Below are 15121 nucleotides of genomic sequence, written 5' to 3'. Positions count from 1 at the left end.
GTACAACACCAGTAAAACAGAACATTCTCCTGCATCACTTTGAATCTAAATATTAAAATATCAGTATAGACCACTCTATCAGGAGCTGTTGCACGAGACTGTGACCTTTCAGCTTTTGGTACTGACAACACTACTTGCCCTGCAGAGAGGTGGTCAGTCTTTTTAATGTTAAGACAAACACTGCAGTCGGAAATGCCCATTTCAACTGCTGCTACAAGCAACTCTATTGAGTATTTAAAAAATGTAAATCAATTAACAAAGAAACGTGTCCACTGGTTCTACTATGAATTCAGTTGGGAATCAGCCAGACAGACTACACACAATTCCACTACCACACCAGTTTCCACCACAAAACTTCATAAACCTGCCGGCTGTTACCAGAAAACCCCAATGATAACAACAGGACCAGGGTTAAATCACTAACACAATATCTAAAGTGGACAATATGGGGGAAAAAAGAAGTTAAAAGTAGGGATGGGAAGCTCGAAACTAATGTTTCGAGACTGCATCAAGCTTCCGAAGCACAGATGTTTCAGTTCAATTTTATTTATACAGTGCCAAATCAGAACAGCAGTCGCATCAAGACGCTATATATTGAAAGGTAGACTCAGTAATAATACATACAACTAACTACCCAATATGACCCCCTATGAGCAAGCACAATGGCAACAGTAGGAAGGAATAACTCCGATTTGACAGGAAGTAACCGCCAGCAGAAGGGCCTGAAAACTGAAGACTCTCCCTCCCATTCTACTTCTAAGCTCCCAGCAGCCTAAATCTATAGCAGCTTAAATAAGGGAAGATTTGTGCTTACCTGATCCAGCCCTAACTATAAACTTAACCAAAAAGGAAAATTTTAAGGCTCTTAAAGCTTAAAAGTAGAGACGGTGTCTGCATCCTGAATCTAAACAGGGGACTGTTTTCATAGAAGAGGGGCCTGAAAGCTTCGCCTCCCATTGCACTTTTAAATAATCTAGGAACAACAATAACCCCACAATCTGAGAGCAAAGTGCTCTAATTGGGGTGATACGGTCCAATAAGTTCATTAAGATAACCTTGGGGCCTGATTGTTCCAGTTCTGGATTTAACAGGGAGCCAATGAAGGGAAGCCAGTACAGGAGAAGTCTGCTCTCTCTTTCCTGTCAGGACTCTTGCTGCAGTATTTTGGATCAACTGAAGGCTTTTCAGGGAGTTTTTAGGACATCCTGATAATAATGAATTTTCAGGAGTCCAGCCAAGAAGGAATAAATGCATGAACTAGTTTTTCAGCATCACTCTGAGACAGGATGTTTCTAATTTTAGAGATGTTGCGTAAATGGAAGAAAGCAGTCCTACATTGCCAAGGTAATGCCATCCAGAGTACGAATCTGGTTATGTACCATATTTCATTGAGTTTTAGGGTCGGGTAATAACCGTAGTTTTAGAATTTAGAATTTACAAGATTTCGAAACACTGCTCCAAAGCGTGGCTCAAAACGCGTCAGCCCACTTCTGACAGATGGCGTACCCGCTGCTTCTGGCCATTGCGAGGCGCCAGCATGATTTTTTAATGAACCACAGTCATTGTAATTACTGAATTAATGTTTGTGATACTACCGCTTACACGTGCATGTTTAAAAAGAAGCAATACCCTCTTTTTTGTTGTGGATTGTGAAGACCAATATCTGATCTGATCTGAATATCTGATGCTTAAAGACTGGAATTCAAAGTGTAATCAAAGAAATATTTAGAGACAATGTATAAGTATCTCATTCAGTGATTGCTGTCATATAGATGAGAGAAAGCGAGAAAAACAGAGATTCGTTAAGATATCTGAATTTAAAAAAAACGCCTCTGCTTTCAGTGAGGACATAAAACGGGAGGACTCTTCAGCTCTGACTCCGTCTGTTCTCTAGTTGTTTTCTACTTTCAACAGAAAATGTTATTTGCTGACGTATCAAGTGACTCACTCTAACCCTTTACTCACAAACTGTGCTGCCATAAGGAATATATTTATACTGCAGTATGTATACTGAAAATGTAGAAAAACACGTCCATTAATTACAGGCGAACTATTTCTTATTTCTTTTTTCCTTTTCCCACTTTTTTTTAATTCCCACTGGTGCGAACACCTCATAAACAACAGGAAGCTGCAGGGTCACTATGACCAAAACTGTAGGTTCAAGCATCATGTCAGTGTCACAGATACAGCATCCACAGCAGTGTGGACTTACGGAAAGTTTCTTCATGGTTCAGAGGCTGCTCAGCAGAAGATGATCACACGAACTAGAAAACTTAAAAATCAACCAAACACATCCAGAGTTTGAGTCCAAAAGAAGCTGTAAACCAGTGTCCTTATTACGGTAAACACAGCAGTCTTTTCTCTGTATGTTTGACTTTGTAAAACGAGTTACTGTGGGGGGAAAAGGAGTTTTAACAGGTGGAGATATTTGGGCTTGCTGTCTTTAACAGTCACAATATTTTTCTAGCCTTGTTTCTGTGGCAATTTCTCTAAAACATAAAATGTAAATCAATATTACCAGAATTATTGAAATTCTGGTATCATACCAGTAAATTATATATATATTAATTTGTTTGGAATTGTGCTGTGCTTGTCTATTCTATTCAGTTTTATTTATACAGCGCCAAATCACAGCAACAGTCTCAAGGCGCTTTATACTGATATAGAACCTAGTGCAGGGGTCAGCAACCTTTAGCACCCAAAGAGCCATTTGGACGCGATTTCCACGCAAAAGAAAACACTGGGAGCCGCAAATACTTTTTGACATCTAAAATGAAGATAACACTGTATATATTGTTTTTTTTTGGGGGGTTTGTTTGTTTTTTTACCTTTATGCTTTGTGTGAACAACTAAGGTGCGTTGCTTAAAACCATGAAGTGCTACAGAGAAAATTACATTTTATTTATGTAATTAATACATTTTGAACTCTTAAAGAAATATAACAAAAGCAAAGACACCCAGCGGAACTAAAATGACCCAGCAAACAAAAACTTTTGGAGCCTTGATCTGACTTTTAAAAAAATAATTGGAAAAAAAGCACTGTGCTGCTGAAAAATGAAAAATAGATATTTGCAAAATTCTGCCTAAATATGTATTTTACCTGGTTAATGTGTGTGGCGGGGCCTGGTCTGCAGCGCCGCTGCAGGGAAGGAGGACGCCGCCTTAACGTCTGTGCTATCTATGCTGTTGTGTTGGCGTGTGTCGGGCTGTGAGCTGAAAAGCTACAACAGGTGTTGTGCCAAAAAGTGATTGTCTGCCAGAAAGTGATTGCCGTCCGCGGGAGCGGTTAAAGGTGCAGCGCCCGGATTACTTGCGTTGACAGCTACTTCCGTGCAACTGATATAACGTGGGAAAAACCCAAACACATTTATGCCTTTGTTATGTCATCTATAGAACTTTAACGTGTCTTGTAACCGAACTATGACGCTTATCAGAAGGTTGCTTTCAGTGTGTAGCGCAGTCACGAATGACTACACGCATCACGATGGAATAATTAATGCCTACAGGCTTAGTATGTCTACTCTCGTTGTTCATATTTGTTATAAGACTGTCGAATAGTAGTTAAAACAATAAAGACCTATTGTGCCAGTATCACCATGACTCTTTCTTGTTTGTTCAGAATAACGGCTGAGAACATGGCATTTTAGCGCTACCAAAAAATGATTGTGACCTAACTCGTGACAGAAACAATATTTCGGCTTCAAACTTGTTGGGTATCATACAGAAGGGCTATATGTGACATATTATATCCCAAACAGTCCATTAGAACTGCTGAATAACTTTTAAAATAACATTAATACCGATAATATGCCGTTTTCAAGCTGCCAAAAAGTGATTGTGGCCTATAACTTGTCACTGAAACAGTATTTCTGCTTCAAACTTGTTGGGTATCATCAAAAAGGGTTAAACGTGACACACAGGAGCCCAAACATTCCCTCAGAACTGCTGAATAACTTTTAAAAGAACATTATTACCGATAACATGTCATTTTCAACCTGCCAGAAAGTGAATGCCGCCTATATCTTATCACTGAAACAATGTTTCTGCTTCAAAATTGTTGGATATCATCCAGGAGGGTTACATGTGACATATTATATCCCAAACACTCTCCAAGAACTGCTGAATATCAGAATCAGAATCAGAATACTTTATTAATCCCGAAGGAAATTGGGGTTACAGCAGGCAGCACGCTAATGGCGCATGCGCACTTACAAAGGAACCTTCTGACCAACTTTACACAAACATCACATTTGGGAGACATGTCAGAAAGGTAGGCTGATAGGAAAAAAACAACGAAAATACATAACATGAGATAAGAGGAGGAGAAAAAAAAACTCCACTCAGACTGAGCTCCTAGTGGGAGAACAGTTTGATAACAGAAAAAACACCTCAGCACAAAAAGCACATGACTATCAATACACCATAGAAACACAAGACAAGCAACAGGGGCGGGTAAAGGGTAAGAGAGAGCCGGTGTAGACAGTGCATCCGGTCCTGCAGCATGTCTGCGCTGGTCCAGTCGACTGCCATCTTCCCCGGTAGGGCACAAGTATCGAAGGCGTTTGGAAAGGGAGGGGGGATGAGTGTGTGCATATCAGTGCGTGTGTGTGTGTGTGTGTGTGTGTGTGTGTGTGTGTGTGTGTGTGTGTGTGTCCAGAGTTCAGCTGAGACAGTGTCGCCCCGCCAGGCTAAGTAAACAGTCTTCCAGCCAACCCAGGTGGCCTTGCATGGAATGGGGGGAACAGTCTAAACACAGTCGTCATCAGGGTGTTTTGTTCAGCTCCAGCCTTGAGGCGGCAGCTGGCGTCTGGGTGTCAGCAGTGGCGGTCCTAGCCAGTTTGGCGCCCTGGGCGAACACCCCCTCTGGCGCCCCCCCCCCCCCTCCACACACACACACACACACACACACACACACACACACACACACACACACACACACACACAAAACATATTAAGGATTGTACATTAACATAAAATTGTTGTACACACACACATATGAAGAGAGAGAGAGTATGCATAGTATGCAAACGGCTACCAAACAGCTATCATAATTCGTCATACAATGAGAACAGTACGAATCAACAACTGACAATGACTAATTATTAATATTAAAATCTGTAACATAATGTACTGTTTGGAGTTTAGTCTGTTACTGTTGCTATTTTTACCATTTCTTCTGTAACTCACATAATTTCCTTAGGGATTAATAAAGTATTCTGATTCTGATTGTTTCAGGATGACCTGCCAGTATCCAATGACACATCTGCTTACCTGCATCTTTTGCTCGTTTCTCCTCCTCTTCTTTTCTCTTTTTCTAAACTGAGGCTTTGAACTTTTCTTGTCCGTCTTCCATTGGTTTTAATTTTGCACTCCAGTATGAACACCCATCTCAACCCAAGGATCACCACAACATGATCTAACACACCTACACCTTAGTTCACAGATTCACTTTGTCTAGGGTGCATTTCTGAGATTTCACACAACCCAGGATTCAAATCATGAATACATAATGGATTTGGATTTACAACATTATAAATGAAATGTGCTCTATTTGGAAGCAGCAAGCCCCCCTTTGATGGCTTGTGTGTGAGACTTTAAATCATCAAACTGTAAATTTTAAATTGTTATTGATCCCTTTACCCCTGGTCCTAAAGTGTATATTTATTTTCTTACTCTTCTTACATATATTTTTTGTTTGCTTGCACTGCTGTAACTGGAGCCTTGTCGTCCGTCTCTCTATATCAGGGTCCCCAATCCCAGTCCACGAGGGCCGGTGTCCCTGCAGGTTTTAGATCTCACCCTGGGTCAACACACCTGAATCACATGATTAGTTCATTACCAGGCCTCTGGAGAACTGAAGACACGTTGAGAAGGTAATTTATCCATTTAAATCAGCTGTGATGGATCAAGGACACATCTAAACCATGCAGGGACACCGGCCCTCGTGGACTGGGATTGGGGACCCCTGCTCTATATACTGGACTGTATGTAGCGGAGATGACAATAAAGTTTACTTTGACTTCAGCAGCAGGCACCGAGGGCTCTCGCGCTCACTTTTCGTGTATAGAATTTCGAAAAAACATCGGTGCAAATTATAAGTCTGTATCATGATGTCTGGTGTTTTCGTGTTTGTTGGTTTCTTTTTATTTTGTGTTACTTTGCGAGTTGGTTATTAGATGCTGCTCCAGCCGGTCAGAGAATCCCCCGCCGCCCCGCCCTCTCCTCTCTGCGCCGCAAGCAGCAGGCGCACCTGGCAAACGAAGGGCGCCCTTACTCCCAGCAAATGGGCGATAGAAAACCGATCGGTGCCTATGCCATTCCCAATACGCGCTGGCTGACGTCGGGGCAGCATGAGTACAAGCATTTTTAAATTTTTTTTTTTTTTTTTGCCGATGTCCGTGATGCCGCCCCCCACCACGATGCCGCCCCGGGCAACCGCCCGTGTCGCCCGTATCTAAAACCGCTACTGGGTCTCCGCATGAAGTGATGATGGTTTTTACTTTAGTGCGAACAACTCATATGAATTTCAAAGCTGTTCTAACAGTCCAACACTGGTCTCTCAATCTCCCGTTGGAGAGCCGCGAGCTTTCTATGATGTTATCCAAACTTACGTTCCGTGATGTTGTCATTCTTTTTGCTCAAAGAGCAGGTTCTGAGAACTCACGACCGCAGTGCACTTCCCCAAGATGTGATCGAATTTGCGCTCAAAGGTGTTATTCGAGCTAGCCCCTCCAGATGTAATCCGGTTTTTCACTCAGAGGTCTTGTTCTGAATAACTTTTAAAAGAACATTAATACCGATAATATGTCATTTTCAAGCTGCCAAAAAGTGATTGCCGCCTATAACTTATCACTGAAACAATATTTCTGCTTCAAACTTATTGGGTGTAATGAACCGCTGATCTGTACCATAAGTCATCCTTGCGAGGGTTGTCGGAACTGTATGCGCAGTCGCACTAAGGACAGATGTGCTCAGAGGCATGCCCCGTAACGCGTATAGAGCAGTCTGTCGCGGCAGGAATAAGCAGTGTTGGGGAGTAACGGAATACATGTACCGCCGTTACGTATTTAAAATACAAAATATGAGTAACTGTATTCCGTTACAGTTACCGTTTAAAAAGGTGGTATTCAGAATACAGTTACTTTGTTGAAATAAATGGATTACACTGCGGTACTTTCCTGTTTCATTTTGTTGCGGGTCAGGACTGTTTGGGTTTGTTTGACAGCTACGTTCTGTTGTTCCAGGCGGCAGCGTTACGGTTGCCATGGTTACAGGGCGACGCTCTCTCTCTCTCTCTGCGACTGTGTGCTTCCTGGGTGAGAGAGCGCCTTTTCGTTGTTGTTGTTGTGCTAAGCTAACAGGCAGAATGCTACAAGCATAGCTCTAAAGAATGTAGCATCATGGGCAGTGTAGTCCGTGTTGCAGGGAGAATGCACTGCCATACACGTTATGGGTCTGTGAGCGCGAGGAGGGAGAAAAAGGGGAGTGGAAAGGTACGAGTTGTCATCGAGGAAAAACGGGAGCTGGAAGCATGTAAATATAATAATAACCACTTCAGCCAAGAGTGCCTGACGAGCCCAGTTGTAAGTAAGCTATTAAGACTCGACTGTACACCGTGTTCGTGTTTTCCTCCGAAAACAATAAGTTCCGTTGGAGCAGTCTTTCAACGCCTCTCTCTGTCTCTCGCAAGAAAAGTTGACCCACACAACAAAGTAAAGCTATTTTTCAGCTACGAGCCGACAGGGACCCAGTATTAGTCAGAGGTCCCTTTACTACAGTTCGGAGTCGCGGACCTTCAGTAACAGTAATAAACCACACAGCAATAGTACATTCACGTTGTTGTAAAAAGCATGATAATATATTAAGTAATCCAAAGTATTCAGAATACGTTACTGTCATTGAGTAACGTAACGGAATACGTTACAGAATACATTCTGGGGCATGTATTCTGTATTCTGTAATAGAATACATTTTAAAAGTAACCTTCCCAACACTGGGAATAAGTTGTACAAAGTCCATGTAAGTTACGATAATACTTTGATAAGTATGATAAGTGTGTTTCTAATGTAAGGTATGTTGCTGCGTTTGTATTGTGAGCTATCTGAAAACCTTTTTATTCTGTATTTACGTTACTTACATCCATGTGCTATTTTTTAGCTAGACATGTGTGTCATGCAAGCTAGCAGCACCCCATGAGAAACGGGCCAAAGTGTTTAAGTGTTTACCGGAGTTTTGCACCCTTGGCAAGCGGACTGAGGTATGTGATGAGAGATGATCTGTTGTTATATTTTATTTAACTGAACTGTGTAATCCCTTGATGCTGTTTGAAGTAACCCCTTTTGTTTTATTTAATCTGTGACTGTATATCTCAGAATTACTTGTTTGAACTTGCCTGAATTAACTTAAGCTCATTGTTGTTATTGCTCATTGTTATAGTTCAAAAAGTACTGTACGGGTATCAATTTTTTCTTATTTTATAGTTTTCACGGTGCTCAACGTCCAGAGAATGAGCCGTGTGTGGTGAGGAAATAAATGGCTGCACCCGTTAGAGACTCTTCTGTCGTTCTTGATGCCAAGGGCTGCTACAGTGAAAACTCATCGCTGCCTTGCAGCCATCTACACTCATCTTATTCTTTCGTCGAACTGTGAGTAAAGGAGTGTATCGCATCATCCAGAGACTGCTGGATCAGTAAAGGACTCAAAATAAGGACATTATAAATACAATGTCATGCACACCTTCATCTTGTAAGCTGTGTGAGCAAATGATCTTCAACATGGCAGTCTAAAGTAATGCAAGAAAGAAAGACCTCTTCTGTATTTAACACAGTAGCATGTAAAGTTGTGATGCTGAATATCCCACATTTCTTACATCAGAATGTCTAAGACTGAATCTGGGCTTTATGCTATCAGTTGTACTTCTGTAAAAACTTAAGTGGCAAATTGTCTGATTTGAGGGCATCATCAGTATTATTTGGGTTTTGTTGCCAGTCTGTGAGGTTAAAGGTGTAAATATCTAAGTTGAGTGTTAATAAGTTTGAAACCACCACTCAACCCATTTGAGTTCAGATATATACACTTAAAAGGGCAGGTGCAACAAGCCAAAAATAAAATTAATAATAATGTTGTCCCCTGTTGAAGAAATAGACAAATCTACAGAGGCACAAGAGGCCAGGTCCAGCTCCAGAGAGCGAAGACTAACAGAAAAGGGGCAGGAGATGCATGAACAGGAAGCCAAGAAAAATGAAAGGTCATTTAGCAAGGCATATGAGTCCTGGAAGGAGTTAGCAAGAGGAGTTAGAACAAAGCTGAAAGGTTTCTGCTCAAACGAAGACCTTGTTAGAACACAAACGGACATTAAGGCTAAAGAAGCATTAATGCATGAACTGTATGAGCCTATCCGACGTAATCATACTTCTACTCCAGATGTTGTCAAGAAAATGGATGCGTGTGTTGCCCTAACAACAGAAATTTGTGATCTCATTAGTAAATGACTAGAAGATATAGATAAGACTTTTAATGACAGGCTCGAGAAGGAGCGTGTAAGGATGATATTAAGTAAGGAGGAGTATGGATCTGTTTTTGGGAAAACTGAAACAGAAACAGTTATTTCAGAGCATTCAAAGGGCTCAGATTCATACTCTGGAGCCACATCTACGACTTCTAGCAAACGTGTGGATGCCGAAGCTGACCTTGCAGCTAAACTAGAACAGGCGAAGGCAATGCAACGAATACATGAACAGCAAGCCAAGTTGAGTAGCTTAGAACATGAGTGGAAAATCAAGGAAGCACAAATGATTGCAGAAATGACAGCAAAGCTAGAGGAAGAGAGAACTAAACTGCAACAGCTACAGGCAGAAAATGAGGTAAAAGTAGCAGCAGCCAGAGTGAGAGCTTACAACAACTACGATGGATTGGAAAGCCTTAAGTATGAAGCCGATGACAAATCACAACTTGATAGCCAAATCATTGAATCTCAGAATCCATTGAATCCACAGGCTGAATCATTTCGACCTCAGTGTGCACCACCTGAGATTTTGCAAAAGCAACAGGAGGTCAGCTTAACACAGGAGCTTGTAAGCTTGTTCGTCTCCAACCGTCTGCCTGCACCTGAACCCACAGTGTTCACTGGTAGCCCTTTAAAGTTTATAGACTGGAAGATATCCTTTATGGCATTGATTGGCCACAAACCCCTCCCCGCAGGCGAAAAAATGTTGTACTTGAAAAGTTATCTTGCAGGTGAGGCACGGAAGGCGGTCGAAGGATTCTTCTATCGAAACTCAGAAGATGCATATCAGGGTGCCTGGGAGATTCTTCAGGAGAGGTATGGAAGTTCATTTGTCGTCCAAAAGGCTTTCAGGGATAAACTGATGAAATGGCCAAAAATAGCTCCCAATGACCCAGTAGCCCTCAGAGAGTTTTCAGATTTCCTTCAAAGTTGTGCCGAGGCCATCCCTCATGTTAAAGGGCTGGCAATTCTAAATGATTGTGAAGAAAATCATAAACTTCTCAAAAAACTACCCGAATGGCTGGTACGCAGATGGGGTTGTGTTGTTGTGGATGAACTAGACAGATGTCAAGAGTATCCACCATTTGCTCATTTCACCAAATTTCTACAAAGGGAAGCTAGAATAGCCTGCAACCCCATTGCTTCTCCCTTCTTATTAACCACTAAAGTAACAGATGAAAGGCTTCCTAAGAGAACCAAGGCACTCAGCACCAATGCTCAAGCTAAGCACTCTGCAGGTAAACCAGGGACCTTAATTTCAAAGCCAAGACCACCATGCTTCGTCTGCAACGATGAAACACACGGTGTCGCCAAGTGCCCAACCTTTGCCACAAGGCTTCCTGATGAAAAGAGAGCTTTCATTCGTGAAAACCATCTTTGCTTCGGCTGTTTAAGAAAGGGTCACACTAGTAAAGAATGCAAAAGAAGGCACACATGCACTATATGTGGTCGAAATCATCCAACTTGCTTGCACATAGAGAGAATTGAGGGAGCCAGTGAAATGTTAAACAGTGATTCACCATCTGCAGGAAATGAGACAAAGGAAGTCCGCAATGTCATGTCACACACATTGACAAGATACTCCTCAGCTACGTCTAGCATTGTTCCAGTTTTTGTGTCATTGGCAGAAGACCCCCACAGTGAGATTCTCACATATGCTCTGCTCGACACACAGAGCGATTCAACTTTCATCTTGGGAGATCTGGTCTCTGCACTAAATGTGAAGACTCAGCCAGTGCAATTAAGGCTCAGTACAATGACAGCAGTAGACACAGTCATAGCTAGCAAAGTGGCTTGTGGATTGCAAGTTCGTGGGCTCCATAGTGAGTCGCATGTTCAGCTACGCCAGGCATACACAAGGGATTTCATCCCAGTCGATAAGTCTCACATTCCTACAAAGGACACCGCACTTCAGTGGCCACATCTGAGGCAACTGGCAAACAAGCTGCAGCCACTTCAAGACTGTGAAGTGGGATTGCTGATTGGCTATGATTGCCCATCAGCACTGGCCCCATTGGGTATCATACAGAAGGGCTACATGTTACATATTATATCCCAAACAGTCCATTAGAACTGCTGAATAACTTTTAAAAGAACATTAATACCGATAATAGTCATTTTCAAGCTGACAAAAAGTGATTGGCGCCTATATCCTGTCACTGAAATAATATTTCTGCTTCAAATTTTATGGACATCATTCCCAAGGGTTATATGCAACACATTTTGCTGCAAATTTAAATCAAGCCTTTATTGCACAGTGTATAAAACCTCAAATTTCAAAAATGTTGTAATTCAAAAATAATACAAAACAAGGATAATGGCCAAATGGAAACAGGTGGGAGGAGATCTGCTTAAACAAATTAGGAACACTGAGTAATAGGAAAGAGAAAACAAGCGGTAATAAAAATGTCGATCCAATACAGCACTTATTAATTGAAACGAAAACCAAAAACGAATAACAATTACATCCAATTAAAGAAGAAACCACCAGTTAAAATAAACTAACAAATAGACCAGAAACAGGGGGTATAAGCGGAAGCTCAACACCAGTAAACCATGGAACAACATATATATTAATTCTTTGCATACAGTAACTATGCTAACATGTTAGGAAACACAAAATAATTGAATAATCCTACAAACAAATTGCAATCAAAGCTGAACTCTAATGTTGTGAACAACACAGAAACGCACACAGCAACACGAACATAAATTAATGAATAAATAAACAAATAAACAACCAATAAATATTATAGGAGACAACGATACAAAACAAGAAACATTTCAAATCCCTAGAAAAATTGACAGCGTCCCTAACTTTCTGACCAGCATGCTTCACAAACAAATGGGGTTTTTTTTGCTCTTGTGGGGCTTTTTTTTTGGGGGGGGGAACAATGTTTAAAGCAATAACAATAATAATATTTATATTTATGACAAGGTGCAATAATAATTAATGTGCAATAATAACAGTGTGCAATACACATACACTTCTTTTTTTTATTACTAAGTTAATATACTGTGTTGTGTTGTTTGTGTTGCGTTGTGATGTGTCATATCGTGTCGTGTTGTATTATATGTATTGCCGACATAGGACAGTTTTCCAATCTCATTGTACTATTGTACTATGTATGACTGTGCAATGAAGAGTTATCTTATCTCTTCTTGGCACAGCTCCTGTGGTACCACCGTGGGTAAATGTTGCAGCCAGTATGAATTAGACAAAACAAGGTAACACGAGTATTTTGTTAAAAGTGTTATACAAATAAGTATGTAAATAACAATCTTGCAAAATACTCAGATCATAAAGCAGTCCACCATTCATTACAACTACAATAAGTCATATGATGTGTGGTCTGTGATATTTTTAAAATTAAATTTTGTTTCATGATTTTTTTTATCATCTTTTTAAGCTGAATAGGCTGAGGACATGTAAAACAAAAGCATTTATCCATTGAGTGTCACCATCGTGGTTCCCACAATAGTGGCATAGGTCAGTCAGGTCATCTTCAAATACAAGAAGCAAATACTTTACTTTTAACAATAATGAACTCTGTTTGCAAGACTACATAATAAGATTATAGCAAAAAAAGAACAATATTAAAAACACATTCAAGATAACAGTCTGTATTTTACCATTTAATTTATATTTGTAATGATACCTGTATTCTCAAGAAGACATATTGCAATCTGTTGTCTCTGACTTGCAATACTTGAAGCAGAGTTCTCAAACTCTACTGGAACATCTTTTAAGATGCACTCTGCAAACTGTGAATAAAATATATAACAATGCAGTCATTATTTGAAGTAACATTTGCTATTCAAAAAATTTGAATCATATTTATTTTTAGAAAAATCACAGTAAGTGCTTGTGTTGAACAAGAACGAGGACACAAATGGATACAATGGAGGAGACAGAGCAGAGACTAGAACCAAAAGCAAGTGGTTTTATTAAGGCAGGTAAACATGAACAAAACGCCAGCAAAGATGGAACAGGAGTAACAACTAAAGTGGGAAAATAATTATGAAAACTGTTATGAAACTATGATAAATATGAACCAATTTCGACAACTATCACAGCTCCTTCCTGAAACATCCTTGCTGCAGGAAGGAGCGCTTTCCCAGATAATTCATCCCAACAGCAGTTAGACTCTATAACTCAATCACGATGTCATAATTCACTGGACTTTGTGGACATCCATGGTTACAATTCATGCACATTGCACCTTCTATGTTTATGGACGTGCAGGTATACAGTATATGTATGTATATGTATACATATGTATATTTAGTGTGTACATATGTGTGTTCATGTATATCTATACGTATAGATATCTATTACTTTATGTGAACAGTAGTGGTAGAATGGTTATGTTAAGTTATGTTTTTGAAATGGTTTTCTAGGGATTTGAAATGTTTCTTGTTTTGTATCGTTGTCTCCTATAATATTTATTGGTTGTTTATTTGTTTATTAATTCATTAATTTATGTTCGTGTTGCTGTGTGCGTTTCTGTGTTGTTCACAACATTAGAGTTCAGCTTTGATTGCAATTTGTTTGTAGGATTATTCAATTATTTTGTGTTTCCTAACATGTTAGCATAGTTACTGTATGCAAAGAATTAATATATATGTTGTTCCATGGTTTACTGGTGTTGAGCTTCCGCTATACCCCCTGTTTCTGGTCTATTTGTTAGTTTATTTTAACTGGTGGTTTCTTCTTTAATTGGATGTAATTGTTATTCGTTTTTGGTTTTCGTTTCAATTAATAAGTGCTGTATTGGATCGACATTTTTATTACCGCTTGTTTTCTCTTTCCTATTACTCAGTGTTCCTAATTTGTTTAAGCAGATCTCCTCCCACCTGTTTCCATTTGGCCATTATCCTTGTTTTGTATTATTTTTGAATTACAACATTTTTGACGTTTTATGCACAGGTTGAAAATGACATGTTATCGGTATTAATGTTCTTTTAAAAGTTATTCAGCAGTTCTGAGGGAATGTTTGGGCTCCTGTGTGTCACATTTAACCCTTCTTGATGATACCCAACAAGTTTGAAGCCGAAATATTGTTTCTGTCACGAGTTAGGACACACACACACACACACACACACACACACACACACACACACACACACACACACACACACACACACACACACACACACACACGTTATATCAGTTGCACGGAAGTATCTGGCAACGCAAGTAATCCGGGCGCTGCAGCTTTAAGCAGCTGCGCGCGCTCCCGCGGACGGCAATCACTTTCTGGCACATCACCTGCTGCGGTGAGATAAGGAAGACAGGATAAACGCTTGCGTCGTTGTTTCACAGAACAGCATTATCAAAATGTGGCGATGGTCACATTATCCAGCAGACGTCACCGTGGAGATGGGCTCGAATGTTTCAGTGTTTCACGGAGCCTCGCCCTGTCCAACACTAGTTAAAAGTACAAACCGTGGATATATAAGTAAATAATATTCTGCGCTTGACAAACACGTAAATTCCCACACTTGCTCAATGAGCAAGACCTACCACACCTGGTGCACAGGTGTGCACCTCCCACTACACCCGCTATTGTCAGTGCTGCCAATTCTCCTGGGGATCTCGGAATTCCCAGACAA

Source organism: Astatotilapia calliptera, chromosome 7 (assembly GCF_964374335.1).
Source record: "Astatotilapia calliptera chromosome 7, fAstCal68.1, whole genome shotgun sequence".
NCBI lineage: Eukaryota > Metazoa > Chordata > Actinopteri > Cichliformes > Cichlidae > Astatotilapia > Astatotilapia calliptera.
This window is presented reverse-complemented; position numbering follows the sequence as displayed.